We start from the raw sequence: 16,705 nt of genomic DNA, 5'->3' as shown, positions 1-16,705 counted from the left end.
TTTGCCCGCAGGCTCTGGCCCTGGGAACTGTAGCTTTGGCGGTGACTGTGTTTCCCTCTAACGGTTGGACTGTTGCCTTCTATCGGGACTTGGCTGCTGGGAAACCCCGGAGGTTCCCTTGGCTAACGGATTTGACAATTTCAGCGGCGACTCTTAGCCTTGTCGGGGTCCGTAAAGCCCGCTACACACGCTTCAATATATCTCACAATCTGTCGTTGGGGTCAAGTTGTAAAGTGACGCACATCCGGCATCGTTTGTGAGGTATCTGCGTGTGACAGCTACGTGCGATCAGGATTGAACGCAAAACCGTTGATCGCAAACACATCGTATCTTTCTCTAGAATTTAGCGTTTTGTTGCAGGAACCTAGTCAATTGTAACGTGTGACATCCCTCATACGATTTTGGTGTCTGAGGCTATGTGCGCAGGTGTGCGCTCTGCACCGCAGCTTAAAAAAGGTCCGCTTCAGAGCGCAGTTGAAAAGCTGCGTTCTGAAGCGCCTCACAATGTCTGTCATTCACTAATCTCTGTCAGTCGGTCACTATCTCTGTCCCTCACTCTCTGTCCATGTCAGTCTATCCCCCTCTCTCATATACTCACCGATCCCCGATCCCCGGCGCTGCACGGCGTTCACACTGCTCCGGCGGCTTTTACTGTTTTGAAAAAGCCGGCCGCCCATTAAACAATCTCGTATTCCCTGCTTACCCCGCCCACCGGCGCCTATGATGGGTTACAGTGAGACACGCCCCCCACGCTGAGTGACAGGTGTCACACTGCACCCAATCACAGCAGCCGGTGGGCGTGTCTATACTGTGTAGTGAAATAAATAATTAAATAATTTAAAAAAACGGCGTGCGGTCCCCCCCAATTTTAAAACCAGCCAGATAAAGCCATACGGCTGAAGGCTGGTATTCTCAGGATGGGGAGCTCCACGTTATGGGGAGCCCCCCAGGCTAACAATATCAGCCAACAGCCGCCCAAAATTGCCGCATACATTAGATGCGACAGTTCTGGGACTGTACCCGGCTCTTCCCGATTTGCCCTGGTGCGTTGGCAAATCGGGGTAATAAGGAGTTATTGGCAGCCCATAGCTGCCAATAAATCCTAGATTAATCATGTCAGGCGTCTCCCCGAGATGCCTTCCATGATTAATCTGTAAATTACAGTAAATAAACACACACGCCCGAAAAAATCCTTTATTAGAAATAAAAAACACACACATATACCCTGGTTCACCACTTTAATCAGCCCCAAAAAGCCCTCCATGTCCGGCGTAATCCAGGATGGTCCAGCGTCGCTTCCAGCGCAGCTGCATGGAGGTGACCGGAGCTGCAGAAGACACAGCCGCTCCGGTCACCTCCACGCAGCTAATGAAGACAGCCGTGCGATCAGCTGAGCTGTCACTGAGGTTACCCGCTGTCACTGGATGCAGCGGTGGCCGCGGGTAACCTCAGTGACAGCTCAGCTGATCGCGCTACTCACCGCTGCTCCTCTCACCTCCACGCAGCAACTGAGGTGAGTAGCGCGATCAGCTGAGCAGTCACTGAGGTTACCCGCGGCCACCGCTGGATCCAGTGACAGCGGGTAACCTCACTGACAGCTCAGCTGATCGCACGGCTGTCTTCATTAGCTGCGTGGAGGTGACCGGAGCGGTGGTGTCTGCTGCAGCTCCGGTCACCTCCATGCAGCAGCGCTGGAAGCGACGCTGGAGCATCCTGGTGTACGCCGGACATGGAGGGCTTTTTGGGGCTGATTAAAGTGGTGAACCAGGGTATATGTTTGTGTTTTTTATTTCTAATAAAGGATTTTTTCGGGCGTGTGTGTTTATTTACTGTAAGTTACAGATTAATCATGGAAGGTGTCTCATAGACGCCTGACATGATTAATCTAGGACTTATTGGCAGCTATGGGCTGCCATTAACTCCTTATTACCCCGATTTGCCAACGCACCAGGGCAAATTGGGAAGAGCCAGGTACAGTCCCAGAACTGTCGCATCTAATGTATGCGGCAATTTTGGGCGGCTGTTGGCTGATATTGTTAGGCTGGGGGGCTCCCCATAACGTGGAGCTCCCCATCCTGAGAATACCAGCCTTCAGCCGTATGGCTTTATCTGGCTGGTTTTAAAATTGGGGGGGACCGCACGCCGTTTTTTTAAATTATTTAATTATTTATTTCACTACACAGTATAGACACGCCCACCGGCTGCTGTGATTGGGTGCAGTGTGACACCTGTCACTCAGCGTGGGGGCGTGTCTCACTGTAACCAATCATAGGCGCCGGTGGGCGGGGAAAGCAGGGAATACGAGATTGTTTAATGGGCGGCCGGCTTTTTCAAAACAGTAAAAGCCGCCGGAGCAGTGTGAACGCCGTGCAGTGCCGGGGATCGGGGATTGGTGAGTATATGAGAGAGGGCTGCTAACTTCAGTCACTTAGAAGATTAGCGGTCACCGGTGAGTCCTTCACAGGTGACCGCTAATCAGGGCGCGACACAGACAGAGCCGCAGCATGACCATGAAGTCAGGTGAAGTTCACCCGAGTTCATTCTGACAGTGCGGCTCTGTCTGTGTCTGCTGTCATCTGCCATTCAGCTCTGCTGCATGGCTGTCTGTGTCTGCTGTCAGCGGCCATGTAGCAGAGCTGAATAGCAGATGACATAGTAAAAACGCATCCCTACACATTACACACGCTTGGCAAGTCAATTAAAAAAAAAAAAAAAAAAAAAGGTGCCCAATGCATACGTCACAGAACACATGATCTAAAGGATCGCACACAAAATTGATCAATTTAACATAGACTACTAACGCTCGTGTGACAGCAAATGAACGACCTACGTGCAATCTCATTCAATCGCATATGCAACCTGGGCGTGTCACATCGCAAATGCGATTGTACAACTAATTGCAACGTGTAAAGTGGGCTTAAGCCCTGCTGGTTGGTGCTGGCTTCTCTTTGCGTACCGGTCCAGTACTGCCGGGCCACCGCCCGTCCATGGTCCTTACGGCTAGCTCCAATAGGCCACTCCTGCAGACGGTCACCACCGTCTGCCAACCTTGCTGTTTGTGCCCGGGCCACACACCCGGACACTGTCAGACAGTTGCTCTCTTGCCACTTCACTCCTCTCACTTTCCAACTCTAAACTCCTCTCTCTCTGACTCCTTTTCCCGCCTCCAGGACTGTGTACTCCTCGGTGGGCGGGACCAACCGCCTGGCCGACCCCCTGGTGTGGACATCAGCCCCTGGAGGAAGGCAACAAGGATTTTGTGTTTGGCTTTGGTGTGCCTAACCGGGGTGTGGGGTGTGTTGGTGTTGTACGTGTGATGACCTGGCTTGTCCAGGGCGCCACATTCCCCCTTAGTAAAATGCAGACCGTCCGCGGGCTGCCCGTCCATCACCGGTTTTATTTTCACAACTGAAAAGAGATAAAACGGTAAAACATGTAATACAAGTATATTAACTCTTCCCACATCGGGAGGCATATTTCTTAAACGTTGCTAATGGTAACGGCTTCCGCTCTCTCCCACCCAAGCAACCTGGCCCTGATGCCGCCCCTAAGCAAATGGGCAGCACCCCTTGACCCCAGTCCAGCACCAAGTTGCCCGAGCGGGTTCTGTCTCTTTCAGGGGACCCGCATCCATGGGGACCCCTGAACCCCCAGAGGATTGCCACCGGTTTCGGTAGTGGCGGGCCTGGGCCATCTCTTTCCTCTAGGCCCATCCTCCAAATCGGCCTCTCCGGAGGCGGCAACGGTTTCAAACCAACATTTTTATTTACATACCACAAGTTCGTGGTTGCCCTGCTAGTTCTCGGGCTTGTCCGTAGCAGTTTCTACGCATTGGTAAAACCAGTCCCCACAGGGACAACAGTTGCCGGCAATGACCGGTTCTAATCAGGGTTGGTCAATCAGGTAAACAGTCGGTTAATTATTTTTCACTTATCATTTGCAAACTTTAAACAACGTTGCTGGTGGTCCCAACGGGGACAACTTGCAACGGGGCTCCGCTGCCATTACTTGGACTCTTCAGTGTTGGCCTGGGGAGGGAGCGCGGTAGACACTCGGGCCTCTTGGCTGCCCCTCAGCTTTGCATCCAACGCGAACCACCCTCTCTCCCCGCAGTGCCGGGTGTACTGCACTAGGTCTCCCGGCATTAGGTTGCGGCCCGGGTGTTCCTCCGGCAGGTGGGCGTTGACATCCCGCCGGGCTACAAACACTTTGGCCTCCAGGCCCGGCTCGTAGATATAGCCATAGCCCCGGCGGACATCAAACCGCCTCACCTGCCCTTCGTAGAGTGGGCCCCGGACACGGAAGGTCGCTTGACGGAGGCTTTCCTTTTCCCGGATTGTGCGGGCCACCAACTCCACCTTCTTTCTCTCCCACTCAGCGATCTCCGGGCCCAGCGGCGTCGGCTCCCTGTACCAATATGGGGCTGCTGCGAGCTCCGGCGCACGGGTCGGGCCCCGCGAGACCTTCTGGACACTGCCCACCACTGGCAATCTGGATGGAAGGTCCCGCGGTGACTTGGCCTGGGGTGCTGCCCTGCAGCGGCAACCCGGCGCAGCCTCAGCCGAGGTGTGGGGGATGGGCACAGGGGTCCTCTTCCGCCGGGCCTCCTGCATGGAGCAGCCTGTCGGCTCCGGCTCGGGAGAAGTCTTCGCAGATACCTCCGGTTCAGGCTTCGCCACCTTCCACGGAAGCATTTCCGATCGGTCACGGGCTCCGGCTGCAGGCCGATCCGCCTGGGCGGACGTGTGGGGTACCGCTACTGGTGGCGGTGGTAGCGGGCCTAGTGGTGGGGTCACGGCAGCCAACATGGGTAGCGGGGGAGGTAGCAGGGCAGGCGGGTATGGACCGGGTCCCTCGGCCGCGATGACCGACCCACTAGGGGTACAGGGGCGTGGGTCACTCACCCTCCCTTCCGAAACTCCCTCCTCCTCGCGTCTCCGTACGGTCGCCACAACCTCCGCCATGTCGGCCTCCCACTCCTCCAAGAGGAGTTGCATTTTGACCTGCAGCCGTTGTTGAAGCTGAGCGGTCCGGACCTCCACCCACGCCGCGGTTCCAGGCGCGGGGGCTACGGTGCTGCGGGACGGCATATACATGGCTCCGGCGGCTTCTTCCAGGAACCAGCAACAAGATGGCCGCAGGGTCCTGGCATCCCTGCTTTTATAGCCGCGAGCTACATGCGGCCAGATGCCATCAGTCCCCCTTAGCCTTTTTATGGTACCTCCTCTACAGGGGCGGGGTTTCGGCTTTCGCGCCTCCACTGCTCGAGGAGACGCTCGAGCGGGGACTTTTCGCGCCCAAAATGGCGGCTTCTGAAAATGTTCGGCCGGACACCTCCGGCGGTCACAAGGCGCACCTCTACCAGACGGCAGAGCGGTAAGATCCTGTTCATGACGCCAAGTTGTCGCAGGCGGAGGAGGGGACATTGCGCTCACCCACTGCTCAGGTCCGGCTGCTGCTGCTGCTCGGTGGTGGCTCGAGCGGTGGGCCGGATCCCGGGGACTCAAGTGGCGTTCCTCGCCCGTGAGTGAAAGGGGGTGGTTTGGTTTAGGGATATTGTCCGTGACGCCACCCACGGTTGTGGTGAGGTTAGTGACACCACCGCTGCTCTGGACGGGGATCCCGGGAGCGGTGACAGGGAGCAGCTTAGATGTTGGTTCTCCCCTCCATGGGTAGGGGGTTGGTGATCCCGGGGCCCGGTGATGGGGTAGGGATGGTTGTCAGGCGGGTTACGGGGCCTGGTGAGGTGCAGGGTCACGGGGGCAGCGCTGTGCCACACAGCACGGTGGTACTCACTCAGCCAGTAATTCACAAAGAGTCTCTGGTCAAACAAACGGCTGGATAGACGGGTCCCACAGGCGGCTGCGGTTGTTCTCCTCCCGGCAGGTTGATGGTGACTGCCTTTCCCTGCACCTGTGTAGTGTGTATGGTTCCAATGGGTTCCCACCAGTAACCCGCTCCCCAGCTTGGATATGCGCTGAAGGAGCCCCTTTTGCCCGCAGGCTCTGGCCCTGGGAACTGTAGCTTTGGCGGTGACTGTGTTTCCCTCTAACGGTTGGACTGTTGCCTTCTATCGGGACTTGGCTGCTGGGAAACCCCGGAGGTTCCCTTCGCTAACGGATTTGACAATTTCAGCGGCGACTCCTAGCCTTGTCGGGGTCCGTAAGCCCTGCTGGTTGGTGCTGGATTCTCTTTGCGTACCGGTCCAGTACCGCCGGGCCACCGCCCGTCCACGGTCCTTACGACAAGCTCCAATAGGCCACTCCTGCAGACGGTCACCACCGTCTGCCAACCTTGCTGTTTGTGCCCGGGCCACACACCCGGACACGGTCAGACAGTTGCTCTCTTGCCACTTCACTCCTCTCACTTTCCAACTCTAAACTCCTCTCTCTCTGACTCCTTTTCCCACCTCCAGGACTGTGTACTCCTCGGTGGGCGGGACCAACCACCTGGCCCACCCCCTGGTGTGGACATCAGCCCCTGGAGGAAGGCAACAAGGATTTTGTGTTTGGCTTTGGTGTGCCTAACTGGGGTGTGGGGTGTGTTGGTGTTGTACCTGTGACGACCTGGCTTGTCCAGGGCGCCACAAAACCGTTAAAGCATAACGCATACGAAAGGTAGCAGTGATCGTCAGTCCTGACTTGGTCCCATGTTGAATAGAGTGGTTGCGGATGGTAGTTGTGTGTTGTACTGAGATCTCGTACAGTGCATATTACAATTCAGTGATGCTAATACCAGGTCAGGGATGCAATCACCTCCCAGGCATTTTCCATGACAAAGACAAGGGTTGTTATCTATGAGCACCTCATTAAAGTTTGCAATATCTGCACAGGAAAGCTAAGAATAAACCAACAGAGCATCGGGGGAATTGAGTCATTTTGGTGGAGTTTTCTTTAATAACATGGTCTTGGATGACAGGTAGTTTAGTTTTAAAATGGTTCTTTTCGGAAATAGCAGAGAAGTCCCTGTCTGTACCAGAGCAGAACACCTGAAATTTGTGCATGAATTGTTTAGCATTTTGATCAGCCCTATGGATTACACTGACAATTGTGTGAACAGCAAACATATGCCGAGACAGAAACCAACAATCCCAGAGTGTGCAGAATTTTCAGAGAGACTTTCTTGTGTCTTGTTCCAACCGAAACATGACAGGAGCAAACATCCCAGTGTTCATCTGAGTGAGTCGTAAATCTGCAAGCGTATGATACTGTGAAAAATAAGAAAACTGTCACATCTTCCATCATTTCACTTATAAGCACCACTAGATACATTACAAGATTTCAAAACATTCAATACAATGATATAGTCTAGAAACAAGGATTCAGTTGCAATCAAAATTATTCAACCCCCCCTAATGCAAATTAGGGTTATTAGCAAAATGGAGATACTTTTTGTTTTTTGCAGGGCTAGCGTTAGAGTAAAGGGGAAGACAGGGCACTTGTACAGGACTCATCCAGAATGTCACCAACTGTTTATGAAAGCAGCAGGCGGGTGCCTTCTAGTAAATAAGTTGATCTGCAGAGTCAGTTATCCACAGAGAGAAGTGCAGCCTATACATTTATTGATGAAGGTGCTACCGTAATAACAGGAGGCAGGGCAGTGGTCAGGCAAGAGTAGAGGCAGAGAAGTCCATATTTCTGCAATGCTCCTGCCTAGGTGTTGCACTGCCAAGTGTCATTTTTAGCGGTAGAGGTTTATAGTGTAATGGCCACTTTTGCTCTGCTGGGAAATCTTCCTGAAAAATGCTCGAGTTCTGAGCCCCTTTGACTTCCATAGTGTGACGCCCTGGACTAGCCAGGTAGTCACAGATAGCGCCCTGCACACCAGTCCCACACAAGGTAACACCAGCCAAACCACATAAACCCTAGTCACCTCCCTCAGTGCTTAATGGACACACCAGGGGGTGCCGAGCCAGGCGGTTGGCACGCCCACCGAGGAGTTCAGAGGGCCTGAGGCAGGAAGTTCAGTCTAGTTCAGTAGTCAAGAGAGATCAGTTTGAAGTGAGGAGTGAAGGAGACTGACAGGTGTGAGGGTCGTTGCCCGCACACCTTGGCTAGGAGGCATACGGTGGCCTAGCCTGCAGGAGCCGGGAAGATGGCTCAGTGGAACCGTGGTGGACCGGGACAGGGTAGTGGCCCGCCGGTACCGACCCGGGGAACCGACTGGAAACCGGAGCACACAGAGGGGGTACTCAGACCCTGAAACGAGGTCCAGAATCCACTGGACTGAGTTAATTCACTGATTGCGGTCTGGACTATAGGTCCTTTCCCACCCAAGTCCTGACTGAAGACAACAGCCCACCGAGGGGGATAGAAAGCCACCGCACAGGTAGAGAGATCCCACGGGCCAGCATCTGCGGGCAAACGGGCTTTTCCGACATACATACAGCCGGGGAGCGAACTCCCGTTGCTGAAGCGCAGGCAGTCTACACATACACTACACGGTGCAGGAGAAAGGCAAAGACCACCGAACTGGGTGGGGGACCAGACGCAGCTGGCTGCGGGCACCAACCACCATCAACTTTGTTTACCAGAGACTTGTGTGTGTCAATAACAGTGAGTACAAAAGGGCCATCCGGCCGCGCACCGCCCTGCACCGCCCAGCTCTCCCCAACGGGTCCCGGGGTCATCATCCCTGCCCACGGAGGGGTTAACATCTTGCGGCATAACCATCTCCCCCAGGTGCCCCGTAACCGTAGCGGTGGTGTCCACACCTTTACCACATCCCGTGGGTGGCATCACGAACTTAAACACGGCTCTGGCCGTACACCTACCTACCACCCCCTACGTAGCGCCAGCACCCTTTCAGAGTGAAGTGACCCCGGGTCCAGAGGCGCTCGAGCCACCCACCAATGAGCCCGGATCCGAGCGGCTTGGCTGCAGCCGAGTGCGGGGCGGTACAATTATATTTTGGTACTCGAGTCATGCCCATCCGAGCATCCAACTGCTCTAAACAAGTACCGAGCAACCGACCGTGGTAGTGCTCCCTCATCACTAATAGACACACCTGTTCACACTGTAACAGCAACAGCACCAAAGCTCTTCTGGTGAAAACAGTGGTTAATGCATAGCGCTTTCCAACATCATTGGCAGTCATCTTTTCTGCTCAGTGTGAATTGATTTTCATCAGTGAACAGCAATGAAGCCTACTGCTCCCTCATCCAGCATACATGCTCTCTGGCCCATGCAAGTCGATGATGCATTTGCCTGGTGGTGTGGTCAGGACCCCTTGCAGGTCATCTAGCACACAGACCACGCTGATGTAAACAATTTGAAATGGCCTACATGAAACTTGGACGCCTCTCACCTCCTTTAAATGTGCCTGGAATTGTGTGGCATTCATCATCCAGTTCCTAAGGACATTGTTCAAAGTTTAGCGGTTATCAATGTGGGATGTTGCCAAAGAATGTCCACTTCTCTGCCTTTCTGTGACTCTTCCAGTCTTTCTGAATCTCTGTTGCAACCTACTGATGACACTGTAAGCTCAGTGGCCACTTCCATCTACGAACATTCTTCTTAAAGCCTTGCAATGGTGAGGTACTGTTAATCAATTGTTAGGTATCGTCTTGGTCTCATGATATCAAACTTTGAACAGGAGGACTGTCTAAATACCAATTCTAATTGATCCCTGAAATGTATATGGTGTTTCATGGATCAAACACATGTTGTGAATTTTGCCATTGAACTGTCACACGGAGTTGTGCACAAGCTTCACTGACTGTCATGACAATGTTGGGCTGTATTCAGATTGTAGATTCTGACACTGCCTGATGGTTTGTCTGGTGTCTGGCATCAACACAGGCAGACTTGGGCATCAACCTGCTGTGTGCTGATTCATAGGCAGGCTAGCAAGAGTTAACGTCTGCTTGCTCTTCTGATCACATGTTTGGCAGAGGCCTATCACATCTGCTAACATCCTATTTATGCTGGTTAAATCCTTCCACCCATGCCAGCGCCAACATATTCCACAGCGCTTTACAATTCAGAGGGGACATGTACAGACAATATGAGACAATACAAAATAACAAAATTCAGATACCAAAAGGAGTGAGAGCCCTGCTCGTAAGCTTACAGTGTATGAGAAAATAGGGGAGGCACAAAAGGTGAATGGGGGGAAATTAGTTACTTATCTTCTTATGAAATGAGTTACTTATTTGTTTATTTTTTTTTTTCATTTCAACAGAAGAAAGAAAGGTTACAGAATAGCAGCCTAAAGAGGCCATAAACCGTAGACTTTGTTAAATTGATTTAAAATAAAAAAAAATGATAAGAACTGGTTTGCCAAGAACAGCCAATAATGTAATAATACAAAGTAAAATATGCTGTGTCATTGCTTTTCTGGATGGCACAGGACTGATACAAAACAAACTTATCAGAGATATGTATATATATATATATGTCTGAGCTTTATCTTCACTATGCCAGGCTCATTTAATAACAGTAGAGCCTCCGTCCGGGCTTGTATGCACTCTGCGGTCTTTATAGATTTCTCATCCGATATTAAGAAAGATCTACCATCTACAAACACATTTGACTATCTTACACTTTTCTGTTTTACATGTCCCAGAGAGGGCATCTTCATCTCTGCCTCCTGTACCGATAGTAGGGGAGGGAGTGGTTTGGTTTTTTATTACCTCATGTTGTGTAAACCATAGCATATCCAGTGTAAAATCAAAACAACATCTTATCATCTTCTACCATCTATGAAAAAAACCTATAAATATGCATTTGATCATTCTCTAACTTTACATCTGACTATGATATAGTTAGTGGTCATCTGTACTTTACATGGTTGAAGGAAATAAATAATATATAGGACAAGATTTTCCTATTTTCCACTTTCTCATTTAGCAGACATGTTTCTTAGTAATCCAGAAAATATGATTGTTGCGGGGGAAGAGCCAGTTTCAGGGTCTCAGCACACATCGCACCACACATACACCAACCTCGCCACAAAATCGCCCTAAAACACATACAAGTCTGGTATTATCCTTCAAAAATAAAAATCTGATTAATAAGCAGGCAAACTACAAGAACAACAAATGTACCACATAGGAAATACGGCAGCCGTCAGTCACCTGTCTATTATGTGTATGTGTGAGCTAATATATACTGTCAGGGGGAGGGCTTTCTGTTGCCTGGAGATTTATCAGGCTACCAATAGCAACCAATCACAGCTTAGCTTCGATTTTGCTACAGTTAATTAATCTGAGTTCTGATTGGTTAATATAGGCAACAATTTAATAATTACATTTCTATCTATCTATTTGTTTTGTGGTTTTTGTGTGCAGAATACATTTTTGTTAATACATTCTATTTTGTTAACAGCAGTTATCAACCCGGGCGAAGCCGGGTAGTACAGCTAGTATATATATATATATATATATATATATATATATATATATATATATATAAATTGCCTAAATGATAATCTAGATGGAATTGGCCTTTCTTCATGCCATAAATGTGGTATTCAATTGATACACTGTTTTGAATCCAGTTATAAAGAGGATATTGAATTCAAAAAGGGGGGAAAGATGTCACCTATTAAATTCTCCAATAGTGGAGGGTGCAGCAAATATACATACTAGAGAGACCCTGAAACTGGCCCTTCCCCCGCAACAATCATATTTTCTGGATTACTAAGAAACATGTCTGCTAAATGAGAAAGTGGAAAATAGGAAAATCTTGTCCTATATATTATTTATTTCCTTCAACCATGTAAAGTACAGATGACCACTAACTGTATCATAGTCAGAGGTAAAGTTATAGAATGATCTAATGCATATTTATAGTTTTTTTTCATAGATGGTAGAAGATGATAAGATGTTGTTTGATTTTACACTGGATATGCTATGGTTTACACAACATGAGGTAATAAAAAACCAAACCACTCCCTCCCCTACTATCGGTACAGGAGGCAGAGATGAAGATGCCCTCTCTGGGACATGTAGAGCAGAAAAGTGTAAGATAGTCAAATGTGTTTGTAGATGGTAGATATTTCTTAATATCGGATGAGAAATCTATAAAGACCGCAGAGTGCATACAAGCCCGGACGGAGACTCTACTGTTATTAAATGAGCCTGGCATAGTGAAGATAAAGCTCAGACCTGAGCTGACAATGATGTAGCCAGAATAGATGCTTGCAAAGATGTTGCCGACGAGGAAGCAACAATCAGGCATAGAGTTGAGTCTTTTACCAATGCAGACCAGCATCTCAATGGCACCTATCATTTCCATGGCATCTGTCCCTCCTGTGCCCATATTAGTGAGGACCACCCTCTATTTGTCATTTACATTTTTGTGAGATTTTATCAAAGAAGTTACATTTTAATATATTAGTAAATTGTGGCATACACCGTTATTAATTAATTAACCGTTGGGCTGAAATGGCAGAAATATTATAGAGTTTTGTTCACTGAAATGCTACGTATAGTGCAATGTTAGTAAAGAGGTTTTAGCAAAAAAAAAAACACTCACACAAAACATAATAAGAAATGCTTCAGAAATAATGTAAATTTTCACCATGGGTTTTGTTCATTGCAATGTATCAAGTGAAATCAGTGGATTAAAGGGGTTTTCCAGAATTAAAGGTGAGTTTACACCTAACGACTGGTAGCATTAAACAACCAATGAGCAAGAACTTGATTGCTGATCAGTGGCTGTTTAATAGCATTAAATTCCCAATGTATACTGAAAAATTTGTAATATATTACACAATGCATAAAGCTGTCACTTTTCTCAGCAGCGCAGCTCCTGTTTACACAGGATGATGTGCTGCTGAAAATGATGATATTTTGAACAGCAGAAAAGATCATGTCACCCGATAAATGAGCTTTTTGCTTGTTCATTGTGGTGAACAGCAGCCTGTTGACACTGCAAGATTATTGTAAACTAGCATTACTAGGAACCTTTCAGTGTAAATGCACCTTAGTATATTGATGACTTATCCTTACCAAGCAGCTATCTGCTCTGCCTGGATGTAATCAATGTATGGAACCCGAACAGCCTGGATCTATACATTGTTTAGTCGCTGCTCCCAGGATCTGCACCTTATTATATGAGGTAGGGTGCAGTACCCAGTAGCAGCCACTGAACATTGTACATACTCAACTAGCTCCTCAGTGTCCCTCCTCCCTGCTGCTGCTGACATCTTACATTACTCGGTACATGCTTTAGCAGTTTGGGTGGAGATTGCGTACACTTACATACTCATGAGCTGATTAACTCACAAAATGCTAATTTTAATATCAGAATTATACAGCCATTCTGACTTTATTTATTACGGTTCTCTCTGTTGTAGGAGTTTAGTGACAGGTTTTGGGTCTGAGTCTCACTTTCCCCTGTGAGACTCTGCTATTTAAACGTGTTTTCCTTTCCTTTGGCAGTATTCCTTGACATCTAGCAGGCCAATTACCATCTAGATGTTTCCGGTTTGGGACCATTCCCAGTCCCTTTATATACCCTCTGCTACCAGCAGAGGGTGTCGGTTATTCTTGATTCATTTGGGTTCTGGTCTTGGAAGAAGAAGGAGCTGCTATTATCCCTTGCCGTAGTTGCTGTGGTGGCTGCAGTCTTGGTTCTGACTGCAACATTTGTAGTTATTTTTCCCCCTATCTGTCTACCTTTGCTGTTGTGTTGTTTCAGTGCAGTGGTGAGGCTAGTGTCCTTCACCTGCCCACTCCCTAGCCAGGGACTATTGTAGGGTCATCTTAAAGCTTCAGGTTCCAGCTTCGCGACAGGTGAGGAACCCTTATAGGGAATGGCTAAGAGTGCAGGGTACAGCGGCAGGTAAGTGGAGGAGGTGTCCATCTTACCTCTCACTAGTGCTAGGGCCCACTGTTGTTAAAGTGTCCCCGGTGTACCCCTTGTCTTGTTGTGGTGTTTTCCCGGTTTAAGTTGTGTGTTTGGCCTCATGCCAGACCCTCCCTAAAGCGGGCTTTACATGCTGCAACATCGCTAGTGATGTCGCAAGCGATAGCACCCGCCCACATCGGTTGCGCGTCACAGGGTGATCGCTGCCGTAGCGAACAATATCGTTACAGCAGCATCACACACAATTACCTGTTCACCGACGTCGCTGTGGCTGCCAAACAATCTCTCCTTTAAGGGGGAGGTTTGTTCGGCTTCACAGCGGCGTCACTAAGCGGCCGCCCAATAGAAGCGGAGGGGCGGAGATGAGCGGCTGGAACATCCCGCCCACCTCCTTCATTCCTCATTGCCGGCGGCGGCAGGTACGATGTTGTTCCTCGTTCCTGCGATGTCACACATAGCGATGTGTGCTGCTGCAGGAACGACAAACAACCTGCTTTCCAAACGAGGAACAATTTTTTAAAAATGAACGACGTGTACACGACGAACGATTTGACACCTTTTTGCGATTGTTACTGATCGCAAAAAGGTGTCACACACAACGACATCACTGACGAGGCCGAATGTGCGTCACCAACACCGTGACCCCGACGATATCTCATTAGCGATATCGTTGTGTGTAAATGGGCCTTTAGTCTGTGCATGATATAATTAAAGTGAAGATATCAACTTCATCAGGTCTAATAGATCTATTTAATAATGAATAGAGATCATATTATGAAATCTGGAATTTGATTGAAGTGTTGAAGTCACAGAGCATCATATAAATGATAACGATTTAGAAGCTTCTGATACTGTGTAGTGGACCAGAAACATGATGTATCAGGAAACTGATTAGCATTGAGAAAAAGGTATAATGACTACAGGACCAGATCTAACACGTCTGACATCACACGTGTAAGTGCATGTGTGACATTCATGACACTTTTTCTAATAATGATAAGTGAAACTAGCGTAAGTCATATTCTTTATAAGCAGGACGATGTAAAATCGAAATGTCAGGTTGGATATGTTTCATTAATTCAGACAAGTAAATTCGTCTTTCTCAATGAGGTTGATGTGAAAATATAATGCCACTGTAAAGCCAAATTAATGGAGCCATGTTTGAGAACAAAACCACAGTACAGTAGTATCTTACATCACAAAGCCTTATAGAGAGCGCGGGTGAGCATCGAATATTCCCTCTTACTTTCTTTTTTAAAATGACACATACATACGAGGTATATGTGCCGAAACTGAACGGTAACAACTATAAACAATAAAGTATCAATGTGATCTATCATGAAGAGTCAGGAGTATTGTCATAACATTGGAATCATTATGTCAGTTCAAGGCATTAGTTCCAGTTGTGCAATAAAAAGACATACAAAATAATTGCATGACAACATAAACTGAATAAAATATCAGATCCTTGAGAAGAAATAAAACAAAGAGCAGAGAAAAGAAAGAGGACATAGGACGCACAAGGGAAAGAGGAGGAAGGGAGGAGAAAAGGAGGCTAAGGTGTCCATGCCACAGTTCTATGATTATAAAATCAGGTTTCCCCAATAGGTTCCCGGTATTCAGCAGATCTAAATTCCAACCAGTAGAACTAGGTTTCATAAAAACGGTCATAGGAATTCTTTACGGTACAGGTGACTTCTTCCATTAACATTACTTCATTTCTTTTAGTAAACCAGAGGGAGATTATCGGAATGGAATCTTTTTTCCAAAGCTGAGGGATCGAGCAATCGGGATTAAGTACCTCAGTATAGCATGCCTGTATATTTTTAAGGGAATGTCACAGTGATGGAGAAGGACAAATGCATGGTACAGGTCAAATGCGAAATCAGTGATCTTATGTATCACTTTTTCTAAAAAAGAGGTGAGAAGTCTGTAGGACCAAAAAATATGTAACAGGTCACTTTCCTCATCTCTACATCTCCAACACATGGGATTTGCGGCAGGAAATGTAAGCAAGTTGGGACTTTATAACTCAGAGATAGCAATTTATAAGCAGCCTCATGGAAACGAGAGCAAATCAATGCTTTACATGCTAAAGTAAAAATGCATCTCCATTAAGATTTTGATAGGGAGAGACCCAAATCACTCTCCCATTGGGTTATGAAATAGGTGGCCAGTTGTTCTGGAGGATCAGTCAAAGAGTATGAGTGTGTCTTAGAGGTCCTGTGCCTGAACATGCCACTGCAAAAGTCACCACCTTGTTCTTGTAAAAAGGTCTGGATGGAAGTGAGTGAAAAAAATGAGGCCTCTGATCCACTCTCCAGACCACTAGAGGGGATGGAGAAGATAAACCAAGAAGGTATGATCTTGAATGTCAAGTTTGTTCAGCTCCAAAGTGGCATATTCTGAAGCATCCACTATATAGCCAGATGCGAAAAACATTGTCATTGAGGCTTGAGGGAATAAGTTGAGTATCCAAAATGGGATACATAGAGGAAGATTGTGGTATAATTTGTGAACATGTTGCAGGAATGGCACAGCAAGCAAGGGTAGCTCCAATTGTGGGATGTGCTTTAAGTGATTTATGCAGGAGATAGGGATGAAAAGTGGCTTTCCTGCACTGATATTAGGCAGATGAAATCACGTAGATTCATTTAAGTGGGTGTAAATTATGTGTATTATTCGATCTACGCAATTCAAAGACATCCGATTTCTTCTTCAGCATCTAGCCACAAACCATAGTGGTACACTACCTACTTGGTCAGACATTGTCAGGATCTGACCAGCATTAACAGGTCCTTCTACCTCTGATAAACAGATCATTTAACCCACTTCTGCATGATTTCATCAGTCTAACAGCAGCGTTGGAAAACCACTTTCCGTTCCGATTG

The sequence above is a fragment of the Anomaloglossus baeobatrachus genome, chromosome 1, assembly GCF_048569485.1.
Source record: "Anomaloglossus baeobatrachus isolate aAnoBae1 chromosome 1, aAnoBae1.hap1, whole genome shotgun sequence".
NCBI classification, from domain to species: Eukaryota; Metazoa; Chordata; class Amphibia; order Anura; family Aromobatidae; genus Anomaloglossus; species Anomaloglossus baeobatrachus.
The sequence above is the reverse complement of the archived record's forward strand: the minus strand, read 5'-3'. Positions refer to the sequence as shown.